Here is a 16,262-nt window from a genome sequence, read left to right on the forward strand (position 1 = left end):
GATCTCTACCAGTTTTTTATAATATTATTTATATTTATATAAATTTCACATATCTATATATAGAAATATTATTATTATTAATTTTATTCAAACAATAATACATATAGTTACATGTTTTATAATTTTTGATGTGATATGCATTGCATTGATGATATACATAGATAAATAGATATATAACTTAGAAAAAATTTATTGTAAATATTGAATTTTTTTATATTTAGTAATTAAATTTAAATATTCTCTCTCTCTATATATATATATATTAATATTAAATCTATTAAATTTTTATGTGCTTATTCATAATATGTTTTGAAATATGAATAATTGCAAATTATTATTATTTAAATTTATTTTAATGTGATATATAATTATTAAGAATATGCAATTAATTTTACTCATTTCTTTTCTAGTTTATATATATATATATGGTAATAGGGTGGAGTGAATATTGATAGCTTTTAGCACTCCTCATGAGAATGGATCAATATTAATTTATCAATATGTGCAAACTCTATCTTATTCTAGTTTTAAACATGTAACCTCTTACAAAGTTTAAGTCTCTAATCATCACTAGAAAACACAAACAACTTGTCAAAGAAAAAAGTTATTATTAAAAAAAAAAAATTAGATATAATTTTGTTCACCATTACTTTTGATTTCTTTATTATCACTTAACTAAATTCATCTTAATTTAAAATGTTTTTTACTAAAAATAATTATATTTTAATTATTTTTAATTTATATAAATATTTGATAAATTCTAAATTTAAATGAATTTAAATTATTATATCAAATTATAAATTAATAAAAAATAACAATATTTATTAAATTTTTAAATATAAATAATTGAATAAAAATTTATTTGAGTATTACATTTTAAAACTAATTTATAAAGTATTTAAATTCACAAACTAATTTTAAATTGTAATTATTACACATTTGAATAAATATAAAGTATTTAAATTCACAAACTAATTTTAAATTGTAATTATTACACATTTGAATAAATACATATGTTTATTTGAAATAAATATTCCCAATACTAAGAAATGGATATAATTTTATTAAAATATGATAATGAATAAAATAAGATTTTATTATGAGAAAATTTCATTATGTAATTGTTATTTTTTATTATTAAGAGTAGGTCATTAATATTGATAGTTTTAGATCAAAATTAATTTATCAATATGTACAAACTTTATCTTACTTTAGTTATGAACATGTAACCTCTTACAAGCTCTTACAAGCAAGTACATATTTTTAATTATTAAACTCATTCAAATTATAGGAAAACTTTTAAACATATTTTAAGAAACAAAAATAAAGAAGTTAGTTAGTTTTCTAAGAAAGAACTAAAAACAGGACATGTAGAAAATCCTTAATATTTTTAAAAACAATTTTATTTTTATTTTTATTTTTATTTCTGTGAATTTTGATTTTAACTCTTTCCTTTTTTTATTTTATATATGACTTTAAAATAAAATAATTTGCACGTCATGGAAGTTTCAGGAAAATCCTTAATCTTTTTAAAAACAAATTTATTTTTATTTTTATTGGTAGGAATTTTGATTTTAACTCTTTACCTTTTTTATTTTATATATGACTTTAAAATAAAAGAATTTGCACGTCATGGAAGCTTCTAAAGGAAGACTGTGAACCAACGCTACATGCACTAAGAGGGTGGGGTTTGAACAGGTATGATGGGCTAAGGGGAGTGGTGGTCAGGTTATTGATCAAGCAACACATGGAAGTTTTGAATGGAGGAAGAACAATTGATAGATTATGACTCGAATGGAGAGGTTGAGGAATTGATTTGGGTTCGGTCTCTAGGTCATCACGTGGAGATCTTGAGGGATGGCTCAGGGTTTGAAATTCACCACTTGGGTGTGTCTGGGTTAGCTAGAGGGACTGCCACATCACAAGGTCATGGCACGTGGTCAAGTTTGGATTTGTTTATTCCTCCTAGTCCCAATGTTGTTATGATGGTTTTGCATATGCATCATGTTACAATTATGGTGGGGTCTTCCCCCTATCGCCTCTCCCTGCAGTCACGAGAAACTTTCAACCAACGAAGGATTTTATACCATCATCTCAACTGCCTCACGGGTTAGATGGCCCATTTTCGCTGGAGGTATACACATCAGAGCCAACATATGTTCTTCTCTGAAGGCAACATTCTTGAAGAAGTAAATGAATACAAGTACCTCGGGATTGATTTCAACAACAAGCTTAATTGGGAGCATTGCAGAAAGAAGAGAATTTTAGGAGGATGGAAAGCACTATATGCTCTTCAAAACAGATGTAGAGAGGCAGAGTTATGGGATTGGAAAAAAAACAAAGTGATTTGTGGGCTCCTAGTTTGTCCAGTGATATTATATGGGTGTGAAGTGTGGGCTAGCAACATCCCTGTCTCAAAATGGAAGCAAATTAAGAAAATCCAAAAACGCTTGATCATGAGTAAGTTTAAAATAAAAAGTTCAGTTTCTTATGAGGTAATGCTGAGTGAAACAGGAGCAACTTCCATTGAAGCAATTGCTATGGTGTGTCCCATAAGGTATCTACAAAGAATTGAGCAAATGGGAGAAGGTAGATGGCCTAAAGTTATCTTCAATGAAGGAATGAGTGAAAGAAAGAAATCATGGATGAGACAAAACAACAAATGGATGCAAAACTAGAATATTTACCTCAATTCATGTCCAACAAATAGCAAGGATTTAAAGAGTTTCTTTTATGGAGAAGTTTCGTAAGCATATATGGGGAAAGAGTTGGGTAGAAAGAAGAAGTACTATGTTCAAGAATTCAACCCCACTTGTGATCTCCAACAAAAAGAGTACATTGGAGCTAGCATTCCATGGAGAGAAAAGATTTGTATTGCTTAATTAAGAACTAACTCGCATCAACTACGGTGTGAAACAGGGCGGTGGAAAAGACCTAAAGAAGCTTGGGAAGAACGGGTGTGTACTTTTTGCACTTCTGGGGCAGTGGAATCAGAAAAACATTTCATTTTGGAATGTGATGCTTTCAGAGACATCAGAGACAGTTACAACAGTATGTTAACATCAGTTCCTTGGCATTGTCTTTTTAGTGAGGGGATTGTTAGAAGGTTGGGTCAGCTCATCATTAATTTGAATAATAAGAGGATTGAATTGCAAAAGGAAAAAAGCAGGGAAGCTAGTGGTCCCATAGAGTATATCTAGTCTCATGGACGTTAAAATTTCATTTTCATTTTCATTTTCAGGATGCTTTGTTGAAGGGGACTTCTTACAAACCATAATCCCTCTTTCCAACAAGGGTAGGTATCATACTAAGGAGGTATTGTTACTCGGAGGCAATAACTTCATCAACGATCTATTAGCACTGAAGGTTTTGGGTGAAAACCCCTCTTCGGTTGGTTAAGGAAGAGGGAAAGCTCAACCTCTTGAAGGGTCGAAAGTTGAAGCAGCATGTTCAAACTCTCCTAGAGGAAACTCATTTGGCACCAAAAGAAAGAAAACAGAGTGTATTAAATTCAAAGGGTCTACAATCAAACTTAATCTAGGGGAGGACGTCTTGATGCACCAGGTTATGGATTTGGCAAAGACCTCATTTGTTGGATGCACTCAGGGGAGAAATTTTAATTTAAATACCCTAAAAAAATAGGTTAATGAGGTTATGGGAGCGCAATTGGAAAAGACTCATGCGATAAATATACTTGCAAAAGGTTGGATCTAGCTAGTTCTTCAGATTGTTGAAGAGGCGAATTGGGTTGACTAAAAGGTGTGGAACATATATTCAACCCTCGTTCTCTTTAGAAAATGGAACCCATAGTTTGTTTCTAGCATAGAAAGGTTGGATATTGTTCCTATATGGGTTTGTCTACCAGGGCTCCCACTCGAATATTGGCATCCCGACATTTTTAAGGAAATGGAAAATGCATTGGGGTATTTTATTGAGGTTGACATATCCTATCTTTCCACTGGGGATAAAATGAAGGCTAGGATTCTGGTTGATATAGATTCACAAGAGGATTAATTGAATAAATTATTAGGGAAATTTTGAGGTCTAAATTAGGCCCCCTAAAGAAAATAATAAAATAATAGTTAATATAATAAAATAAGACTCATGAATTTTTAAAGAAAGAAAAAAAGGAAACTATTTCTTATTGTATTTTTGTCTTATCTCCTTGTAGGTTCTGTAATGTCCCTTCCTAAATTATTTTGGGAAAAAGATTTATTTCTACATTTTTGGGACCAATTTTGGTGAAGACTGGAGCCATTTGATTTTTGATAGAAGACTTAGGAGTTAGAGGCAAGTTAATTTTATTTTGTTTTGTTTTGTTAATGATATGTGAGGACCAACCACATAAGAAATACGCACTCCCTAAGCCAATGATTCGAAATGCATGAGAGGGAAGAAAAGGTGGGAAGAAAGGCTCCACACTGCATTTGGCATTCTTGGATTATCGAATTTTATTATGTCGCTCGAGCTGTTTAGTCGGGTCACTGGTTGTTTAGCAAGAGTTTTCCAAGTGGAGAACTCACCCTCTCTTCGAGGTACTTCGATTGCCAACCTAGAGAGGTTCATCCATTATCATCTAGAGGAGATTTGTAGAGAGATTTCCAGCATTTGTATTCAGTTTACCCCAGCAGTGCGTATTTCTGGAGGACGCAGAAGTGGATTTAGTGTGGCCATTGCAACATTCTTCCGAAGGGTTATTGCCGAGAGAAATTAGGAGAAGAAGGCGGAATATATTTGTTGGCTATTTGGGTGAGTTCAAGGGTTGGAAGTGGCAGCAATATTCAGGAGTGATTTCACGGACTCTGTGGCCAATGTAGAAGAGAGAAATTGGGCATACGTGGGAGATAGAATTTCAGCCATTGGGACTATTGCTTTCCAGGAGAAATAAGGGAAGTATTGGTGGAGTTAATTGCTACATTTAAAGAGTGTCTGGGGAGGATTTGTTGGTGGTTTGAAAAATAGCGTGCTTCAATAGCTATTGAAAAGCATAGGGCTTTTGGGGGTCAATTTTGGAAGGTCAAAACCAGGCCAAACCAATTCTGATTTTTTTTGGGTTTTCGACAAGGACCTCATAAATAATTTTGAAGGATTTTTTGAGCACCGTAGCTGGGGTTTTCAGCCATATCTTTGTAGCAGACAATGCAGAATTTCTAGGGACTACGCAGTGCGTTTTGGGGGTCGATTTTGGGAGGTCAAAATCAGGCCAAATCATTTCTAGGTTTTTGTGGGTTTTTCCTGAGAATCTTAGATATCAATTTATAGAATTTTATGAGCATCAGAGGTTGGGTGTTGAGCCATATCTTTGCAAAAAACAGTGTCAAATTACTGGGGACCGTGCAGTGCAACAGTTGGTCAGTTGATTGTAGCTTCGAGTTTTCATTGCTTCACCTGGGCTTTTCTCCGCTTGCCTTTGAGGCAAGCCCAGGTGCATTCCTTCCATATTTTGTACTCTTGCACTGTTTTATAATAAAATGGCTTAGCTGCTTCCATATTTCTTATAGTTATGGGCATTTTCTAATTGTTTTGAAATTTTTGTGGTAAAAAATGTTATTTCCTTGCGTATCATTGTTTTTCCTATTTTAGAACATTATAGGTTCACTCAAATTTCAAAATTAGACACATGTTGGATGTGGAATTAAATCCCACCTGTAACGAGTACCCACTGTGCATACTTTTAAGTAGATCCACATCAAAAAAACATTGAAAATACATGAAAAAAACAACGTGTTTTTTTCATGTATTTTCAATGTTTTTTTATGTGGATCTACTCAAAAGTATGCACAGTGGGTACTTTTTAGATGTGGGATTTAATTCCTTATCCAACGAGTGTTTACTCTTGAAATTTGAGTGAACCTACAAGGAGATCAATCGAAAATACAATTAAAAAAAAATAGTTTTCTTCTTTTCCCTCCAAAATATTTTCCCCTAAGGATGACATCACCATCATGAATCCTATTGGTTCTTTTAAATTTAATTTTTTCAGTACATATTTTGTTTTGAGTCCCATTTTTTACCTCAAAATTCCCCTAATGGGACATTGGTCAGGGCACATAAAGGCTACAAAACGTTGACTCTAAGGGGGTTCCTTTTAGATGCAGACGGTGCCATAAGTATGGACATCTTGTTAATTAGTGCACTTTACCCTTCACTAAGTGGTAGGTATTGGAACATCAAGATCACCCCTCAAAATAAGAAGCTCGGGGAAGATCTCCAGGTGACTTCCCCCCCCCCCCCCAAAAAAAAAAAATCCAGTCGTTGGGTGATGCTTCAGTTCATGACGTGGTCAGTGAGGAGGATACGAGGGTAGAAGTTACCCAAAAAAATTTAGGTTTAGACGCTTAGAAGGATACTTCACCTCTAGCCATGGAAACCAATGTCGTTAAGGCTCCCCACAAAATTTTGGAAAGCCACAACCCTCCAGGTAACTCTTCCCCCTTTCTTTCAATGTATGCATGCTCTTTTAATTTATCTAATGGGGAATGGTAAGGAGATAATAAACATTGTTGATGCTTATAAAATTTTGGGATCTAGGTTTTCTTCCCCCAACCCCATTCTAGCCTTCTACCCTTGAATTCAAGTAGAGGTAGACCACAACACACCTATGATCCAATTGGTAGATGAGGCCTCTGGAGATTTGGGAGAAAGGGAGATTTTATACAATCTGTGTTCCGAGCAGGTCCTTCCTCTGTCAAAGAGTATAGTTGGGGGATTAGGGAGGTTGGGGATTCTGGATTAGGGAGGCAAGGTAGGGGGGAGAAAATATTTTATCTCAAAAGAAAAAAGATAAATCTCATGCGAAGATGGTAATGGGTATACAACAGTCTATCGATGGAGCACTTAGACTAGTGAAAGCCTTGGGAAGGGTTGTCTCATGAAGCTACTCCCCTTAAATTGTAGGGGTTTGACAAGCAGGTCAAAGAAATTTTATCTATGAAGGATTGTGCAACTAAATAATCTAGACATTATGTTTATTTAGGAATTCATGGGGGATGGGGATATTGTCTCCTGTCTACTGGAAGCCTTGTTTAAAAACTGAAAGTTCATAGGCCTTGATGCCCATGGAATATCTGTGGGGTTAGTAGTTTGATGGAACCCATTCCATGTTAAAATATCAAATATCTGGATTGTTTCTCAATATTGGGGCTAAACTTTTTCAGAAGAGTTGGGCTCAATCTTGATGGTCCTAAATATTTTTGGCTCTTATTTGGATTTAACAAGGGTTTTGGGACAAGTGTTTTGATGAGGTACTCCTTAATTCTATTACTTTGATTATTGGGGTGACATAAATCTCCCTTTAAATGATTTATAATTCTAGGGTTTAAGGGCTTATATTGACCACTTAACTTATTATTTCATTCACAATCTCATTGAACACTAGTTGCTTGATGTTGAACCTACAAACCTGAGTCCAACTTGGAGGAATAAAAGAACTATGGAGGAACAGATTGCAAAATGAATTGACATGTTCCTAGTTTCAGAGGCACTTGTGACCAAATATAACCTAATCAGACAATGGGTGGACACTGGGGGAGAAGCTGATCACTCGCCCATTTTTCTATAAATCAAAATCCCTAACCCAATGCCTCCTAACCCTTTCAAGTTCAACTTTGTGTGGATCAAGGAGGAAGGTTTTATAAATTTGGTCAAAGATAATTGGAAGCACTTTGATCCTAATCTAGGTGCTTCACCCTTTGGTCAATTTGAATAAAACCTAAAATTGATTCAAGGGTTGGCCAAGGATTGGGTCATAAAAAATGTTTAGATGAGGAACAAGAGCTCATCCAAGTTGAAAAAGATCGGGAACAATTGGAAAACACTAGAGAGGAAGGATTCTCAAATTCTAACTCTTAAGAGGCCTTGCTTATATTGGAATCCAGAAGAAGGAGCCTTTTAGACTCAAAACAAGCCACATGAAGATTAAAGGGTTGAGCGATTTTTCTTGGATGTGGATATGAGAATACAATTTTTTTTCAAGTTTATGCAAAAGGGCGCAGGATCTCCAACATGATCTAGAACATGAAGGACGTCGATGGAAGGGATGCGTCAAACTTTGAAGGTCTAGCAGATACGGGAAAAAAGATATTTTAAATCCCTTTTTCAAGTTACTGAGGGCACTTCTATTAATGAATTTATCAGAGTAGCACAATTTTTTTCTAGTTTCGTGGATGAGGATGACAATAGAGCACTTATTAAGGAGATTTTAGAAGATGAGCATACAGAGGTTCTTTAGAGTTTTCAAAAAGACAAGAGTCTTGGTCCAGATGGTTGGTCTATTGAATTCTTCTTAGATCTCTTTGATATTTTAGGGAACGATATGCTAAAAGTTGTTGAGGACTCCAAATGGATGGCAGGATCCTTGTAACCTTCATTACTACTTTTATTGCTCTTATCCCAAAGGTTGAAAATCCTTTCAAAGGTAATCTCTAAGGAAAATATTGGCTTCTGGAAGGTAGGCAAATCCATGAAGTTATTGGTGTAGCCCGGGAAGGATTACACAGTATCAAAAATCAAAAGTTGAAAGGGGTTGTCCTAAAAATTGACCTCTCAAAAACCTATGATCGTGTCAACTGGTTATATATTAGACTGCTTTTAATTCATTTAGGTTTTGCTCCAATCTTTATTAGGTGGATCATGTGTTGTCTACAATCTATCTCCTTTGTTATCCTCATCAATGGATCGACCTCTCCTTTCTTCTATGATCAAAGTGGCTTAAGGAAAGGGTACCCTATTTCCCCTCTTCTATTTATCGTGGTGGTTGATGCATTGAGCCACGTGATAATACAAGAAAAATGAAGGTGTGACTTCCAAGGAACGACCGTAGACCATGATCTTTCCCTGACACATTTAATTTTTGTTGATGATATTCTCATTTTCTTTGATGCCTCTCTAAGGGATGTTGAGAAGTTGTTTGTAATTCTTACTCTTTTTTGGAGAGTGATAGGTAATAAATAAATGAAATTCTGCCATTTCCACCCAGAATCTTGAGGTTGATGAAATCCATTCCTTGCAACATTCCTTCTCTTTCAAGCTCAGAGGGTTGGATGAAGGCTTAAAATACTTTGGTTTTAGCCTAAATCTTAATTTCTAAAACAAGGAGGATTGGTTTTGGATTATTTCTAAACTTGAAAAAATATTAAAGGCTTGGAGTTTCTGTTGGATCTCTAGGGCCAGTCGTTTGGTTTTGGTGAAATCAATTATGGAAAAAGCTCACAGACTATCTTTTAGGTTCCTTGGGGCATGAAATCAAGACCTTTTCATCCTCCCTTTGGTTCGATGGGAAAAGTTGGTTATGCCTAAGCTCCTAGGTGGTTAGGGGCTCAAAAACATTTTCCTCTTCTCTAAAGATTTGGCTACTAAATGTGGGTGGATACTCCTCTCCACAAACAACCTTTGGACTATAATCATTCTCCATAAATATATTTCTCCAAGCACAATAAAGGATTGGATCAGATTGCCACATAAATCTCAGACAAATATTTATGTTAGTTGGATAGTGGTGTTGAGATTGCAACAAGATGATGGAGCTTAGTGAAAAGAGTCGCCTTCACTAAGTGGGCCCGCAGGCTATTTTTGGCGCAAGTCTATTTTTAGACTATGTCTATTTTTAGACATATGGATCATGTCTATGTTTATGGATGATTGATCAAGTTGGGAAAATAGATGGACTTCTATTTTTGATGAAAGTGTGAGTGATCAAGTCTATTTTTAGACTGGCTGTCAAAAATAGAAAAGTCAAATATTATTATCTCACAATAATATTTGGACTATAAACTTAATCTTATTCTCTTGGAGCACTTCAGTTTGAGCTACGGAAGTGGCACATGCAGTTGTCAGAAGGAAATTCGTTTTTCTTATGAGTCAGTTGAGTTGTTGCATGCATGACTTCAGTTAGAACTCAAGTGAGTTGAGTTTAGTGGACTGGAGGTACAGTTGATGGAGTTGTGTTCAGTTTAACTTAGTTAAACTGGTTGTAGTTAGTCTAACTGCAGATAGACTAATGATGAGTTGTTAAACTAATTATTAACTCATAATACAACTAAAGAATACATCAGTTAACTCAGTTGCATGTCAGTGCATGTTCAGTTCAACAGGGACAGGTGGTAGAGAATCAGATTGCTATTAGTTGTGACTATAGTTGTGCACCAGATCTTGCACAATCAAAGGATTGAGTATGCCAATGAGTTTGCTCACGTATTTGGCCCGCATTTTAGCCTTTGCTCACGTCCACAAAGAGTGAGTGACTATTTTGCAGGTGAAAATCGAGTTTGGGATTCCATTCTCATCAGTTCTTGAGCAGGTATTGAGCAGGGGAGGCAGGCAAGCAGTGGAAGAGATTTGGAGATCAGATCTGAGCTGTATTGTGTGTAACAAAGGTGGAGATACTTGTGAGAAGTATTATGCTGTGTAATGTTACATGACTCAATCATTAATATACAGATAGTGTGGGGTTTTTAGCGAGATGCTTTCCCCGTGATACATACTGTGTTAATGTGTGAATGCTCTTGATGTTTTATTGTTATTGATGCTGCTATATTCTTGATCAACGTAGAGGAGCTTATGTATTGTGTATGTTTTCCGCATTAGTACATGATCAGGATAATCTCCATTGAATATGTGTTAAATTATTCAAAATTTCTACATGGTATCAGAGCTAGATGATTTGTAGGAAAAGTTTCTACATGGTATCGGAGCAGCTTGATTTGTAGAAGAGATTTTTACAGGATATCAAGCGAGGGTTGATCGGAAGCAGTTGAGTTGGTTGCTGGTGGAATTCGAATTTGCAGCAGTGTTGTTGAAAATGTCTTTCAACGGATTGCAAATGTTATTCCAAAGCAAGAGCGACCTGGCGCTCAAGGATAAACTCAGTAACAATAAAGGTGAGAATGGATCTTCATCAAAGGTATCTGATGAAGAGAATTTTGCTTTGGCTGCCAAAGCAAAGAAGGGGAAGAACGAGAAAGCTTCTCATTCCGATGCGAAAGGCAAGAAGCAGGATATGTCCAAAGTGAAGTGTTTTCACTGTCACCAACATGGACACTATGCCACAAATTGTCCGCAGAAGAAGAAGAACAAGCAAGCTGCTGGATCTGCAGGGGGAGAGGCTTTAGCTTCTCAGTTTGAGCTTGATTTTTCATTGATCGCATGCTTGGTTTCAAGTGTGATGGGATCAGTGTGGTTTCTGGACAGTGGTGCGTCTTTTCACATGACGGGAGATAGAGATTTGTTCTCTGATCTGGAGGACAAAGATCTTGGAGTGCACATCGAGATGGGCGATGATGGTAGATACAGTGCGACCGGTATCGGTACCATTTCCTTTGAGAGGGAGTCTGGTAAACCCTTTGTATTGAAGGAAGTCATGCATGTTCCAGGATTGAAGAAGAATCTCATCTCAGTGGCGATGTTAGAAGACAAGGGGTATGATGTTGTTTTCAGCGAGGGAAAGGCCTTCCTGCGCAGCAAGACAACTGGTGAGACCCGGAAGATAGGGGTTCGAGTGAGGAACCTTTATCAGTTGCATGTAGATGGATGCGCAGCAATGGCAGGCAAGGCAGAAGGATTGGTGAGCCGGGATGATGGCGAGTTGTGGCACAGGAGATTGGGTCACCTTCACCATGGAGCCTTGAAGATACTGCAACAGATCACTACAGGGCTTCCTAAAGGCACACTTGCGCAGTCAGATCAGTGCAAGGGGTGTACTTTGGGGAAGTTTGTGAAAGCCACCTTTCACGAGAAGGATAGTCGCACCACGACGATCCTTGAGAGAATTCACACAGACGTGTGTGGACCTTTCTCAGTTGCTTCGACAGCAAAACACAGGTATTATGTGATTTTTGTTGATGATTTCTCTCGTAAGTGCTGGATCTTCTTCATGCAGAAGAAGAGCGAGACATATTCAAAGTTCTGTGAATTCAAAGCACTGGTCGAGAAGGAGTCGGGGAAGAAGGTGAAGGCTCTTAGGAGCGATAATGGTGGTGAATACATCTCAGACGAGTTCAAGGATTTCTGCAAGGCAGAAGGGATTCGTAGAGAGCTCATAGCTCCCCATAACCCACAGCAGAACGGGGTAGCTGAGCGGAAGAACAGAACGATTGTGGGTGCTGCACGGGCAATGTTGCATGATCAGGGCCTACCCCTTCACTTGTGGGCGGAAGCATGCAATACAACAGTTTATGTGCAGAACCGTTGTCCTCATAGGATACTTGGCATGAGTACACCCGAGGAGGCTTATTCTGGTAAGAAGCCTGATCTTTCTCATTTGAGGATTTTTGGTGCTAACGTTTACATGCATGTGACGAAGGATGCCAGAAAGAAGTTGGAGCCGACTGCAGAGGTTGGGATATTTGTGGGGTACACTGATACACCCCACAACTATTGTGTGTATTTGCCAGACAGTGGTAAAACTGTTGTGCGACGGGATATAAAATTTCAGGAGGAGAAAGCCATGAAGTGTTCGCTTGAGAGGGAGCTACACTTGCATGCAGATGAGGAGCTATTAGTTCCTAAGGATGAGCTTCAGGACGTGGATCAGCCACAGGACGAGATTCATGGAGTGGAAGAGACCACTCATGCAGCGCCAACCATCAGAGGGCGAAAGCGCTTGACAGAAGCTGAGCGACTGGCTCAAGATGCAGAGAAAGTTGTAGGACCACCTACAGCCCAACGCAGGCAGAGACAGTCACCTGATCGGTACACTGGATACATGGCTCTTATGAGCAAGTGTGTTGTGACTGAGCCATCCTCTTTCGAGGAAGCTGTGGAGGATCCCGCATGGGTAGACGCCATGGTGGAAGAGTATGATTCTATTATCAGAAACAGTGCATGGGAGATTGTTCCTAGACCGGAAGGGAAATCAGTGGTGGGTTCGAGATGGATCTACAAAGTTAAGCAGGCAGCTGACGGGAGTGTGGAGAAGTACAAGGCAAGATTTGTTGCCCGAGGCTTTTCACAGATTGAGGGGATCGATTATGAGGAGACCTTTGCACCTGTCGCAAGGTATTCTTCCATACGGACGATTCTTGCTCTCTCAGCGCAGATGGGATGGCACATTCATCAGATGGATGTGAAGACTGCGTTCCTCAACGGAGTCATTGAGGAGGAGGTGTACATTGAGCAACCCGAAGGCTTTGAAGTCTTCAGCAGCGAGTCGCATGTGTGCAGGCTCAAGAGAGCGTTGTATGGGTTGAAGCAAGCACCACGTGCTTGGTACACACGGATAGACAGCTATTTCACAGGACTTGGATTCTCCAAGAGCGAGGCGGATCCGAACCTATACCAGATTGTGGTGGAGGGTAAGTTGCTTATCATTGTACTGTATGTTGATGATTTGATTCTAACGGGTGATGAGCTGTTGATACTGTCATGCAAGAAGGATCTTGCTACAGAGTTTGAGATGAAGGATTTGGGCCTCCTTCACTATTTCCTAGGATTGGAAATATGGCAGCGCAGTGGTGGACTGTTTGTTTCTCAGGGCAAGTATGCTCGGGAGATACTGGAGAAGTTCAACATGCATGGCTGCAAGCCTGTTAATACTCCTCTTCCTGGAGGTTGGAGGAAGGAGGATGCCACTTCGGGAGAAGAAGTGGATGCCACTGTTTATCGACAGTTGGTGGGGTCGCTGATGTATTTGGTCAATACACGACCTGATATATGCTATGCAGTTAACCAGCTTTCACAAGCTATGGTTAAGCCTACCAAGCTCTTCTGGAAGGCGGGCAAGCATGTATTGCGCTACTTGAGAGGCACATCGGGATATGGTTTGTGGTACAGACAGGAGGATGAGGTGAAGCTATGTGGCTTCACGGATGCAGATTGGGCAGGGAGCCCAACGGACAGAAAGAGCACATCAGGAGGGGTCTTCAGTATCGGATCGACAGTAGTTTCTTGGTACAGCAGGAAGCAGAGATCTGTGTGGATGAGGATGATCCTGGTCGGGTTTTTCGGGTCCAAGCACATCAGGTACCATCATATCAGAGATTGTGTGCAGCGGAGGATCATGTTACTTTCGTACATTCCAACGGAGGATCAGGATGCTGATATTCTGACGAAGGCTCTCACCAGGAGAAAATTCGAGTACCACCGAGGCAGGATAGGGGTTGCTGATAATCCATATCTTGTCGAGAGGGAGTGTTGAGATTGCAACAAGATGATGGAGCTTAGTGAAAAGAGTCGCCTTCACTAAGTGGGCCCGCAGGCTATTTTTGGCGCAAGTCTATTTTTAGACTATGTCTATTTTTAGACATATGGATCATGTCTATGTTTATGGATGATTGATCAAGTTGGGAAAATAGATGGACTTCTATTTTTGATGAAAGTGTGAGTGATCACAGTGTGAGTGATCAAGTCTATTTTTAGACTGGCTGTCAAAAATAGAAAAGTCAAATATTATTATCTCACAATAATATTTGGACTATAAACTTAATCTTATTCTCTTGGAGCACTTCAGTTTGAGCTACGGAAGTGGCACATGCAGCTGTCAGAAGGAAATTCGTTTTTCTTATGAGTCAGTTGAGTTGTTGCATGCATGACTTCAGTTAGAACTCAAGTGAGTTGAGTTTAGTGGACTGGAGGTACAGTTGATGGAGTTGTGTTCAGTTTAACTTAGTTAAACTGGTTGTAGTTAGTCTAACTGCAGATAGACTAATGATGAGTTGTTAAACTAATTATTAACTCATAATACAACTAAAGAATACATCAGTTAACTCAGTTGCATGTCAGTGCATGTTCAGTTCAACAGGGACAGGTGGTAGAGAATCAGATTGCTATCAGTTGTGACTATAGTTGTGCACCAGATCTTGCACAATCAAAGGATTGAGTATGCCAATGAGTTTGCTCACGTATTTGGCCCACATTTTAGCCTTTGCTCACGTCCACAAAGAGTGAGTGACTATTTTGCAGGTGAAAATCGAGTTTGGGATTCCATTCTCATCAGTTCTTGAGCAGGTATTGAGCAGGGGAGGCAGGCAAGCAGTGGAAGAGATTTGGAGATCAGATCTGAGCTGTATTGTGTGTAACAAAGGTGGAGATACTTGTGAGAAGTATTATGTTGTGTAATGTTACATGACTCAATCATTAATATACAGATAGTGTGGGGTTTTTAGCGAGATGCTTTCCCCGTGATACATACTGTGTTAATGTGTGAATGCTCTTGATGTTTTATTGTTATTGATGTTGCTATATTCTTGATCAACGTAGAGGAGCTTATGTATTGTGTATGTTTTCCGCATTAGTACATGATCAGGATAATCTCCATTGAATATGTGTTAAATTATTCAAAATTTCTACAAGTGGTTCTCAACTTGTTTGAGCTTATTAAGTCAGGGTTGGCATGGAGAGTAGGAAATGGCTAAAAGGTCAGGTTGGGTGTTGATCCTTGGCCAGGCAGTGGGAATCACCACTTTCTACTCCAACATCTAATCGACCTTCTCCAGGATAGAGGAATCTCTAGACTATGCCATATTGATAATTTGGATTTATCCGCCCTTTGGAAATAGGGTTGAAAATCGACTGGCGATTTGGGGATTTCTAATGAATTTCAACCATCATGGTTACTTTACATTAGAGCCCTGGAAGATGCTCATATTAGACTAGTGGATAGGCTCAATGAATTAGTTTGGACTTTTCTCCACACGAATATTATTCTCCAAAAGTGGGGTATATCCATTTAAATGTTGTACAGCTGGTGGGGGACCCCAAATGGTGGTGGAAACCACTTCAGATGTCAAAAATTCTTTTTAAATCTCAGGTCTTTATGTGGCGTACTCTCGAAAACAAAGTTCCAACTTGGTATATCATGTAGAAGAGGCAAAAGATTGGTCTAGGTTGGTGCTCCCTTTGCAAGTTGGATGAGGAAACGGTGAATCACTTATTCCTTAACTTCCCCTTTACCATCATTTCTTGGAATGTTTGCAAAGTTGGTATTGGTTTGAATTATAGGTGGAATAGTGGGAGTGTGGAGGAGGCCTGGAGGGGTTGGTTCCAGTCTCCAATTACCCAATCTCACAAGGCCCTCTTGCTGATTATATGTTGGGGTATTTGGATCACTCACAACAAGGCTATTTTTCAAGATAAACTCTCTAGCCCGAACAAGGTGGTAGCAAAAAGCATTTCCATTTTGTCTCATTTTCCACAATCCAAAGATTTTGTTGGCCTAAGGCACACTTTTGAAGAATAACCTAATTAGTCAATACCGTGGATTTTTTTTTACGGTGCCTGTCAGAACAATAAATGTGATGGTGGTGTGGTGCTACATCTCTCTCCTATTC

This window comes from Pinus tabuliformis, chromosome 4_2, assembly GCF_031772625.1.
Source record: "Pinus tabuliformis cultivar Carrire ecotype Pingquan chromosome 4_2, CPIR1, whole genome shotgun sequence".
In the NCBI taxonomy this organism is placed as follows: Eukaryota; Viridiplantae; Streptophyta; class Pinopsida; order Pinales; family Pinaceae; genus Pinus; species Pinus tabuliformis.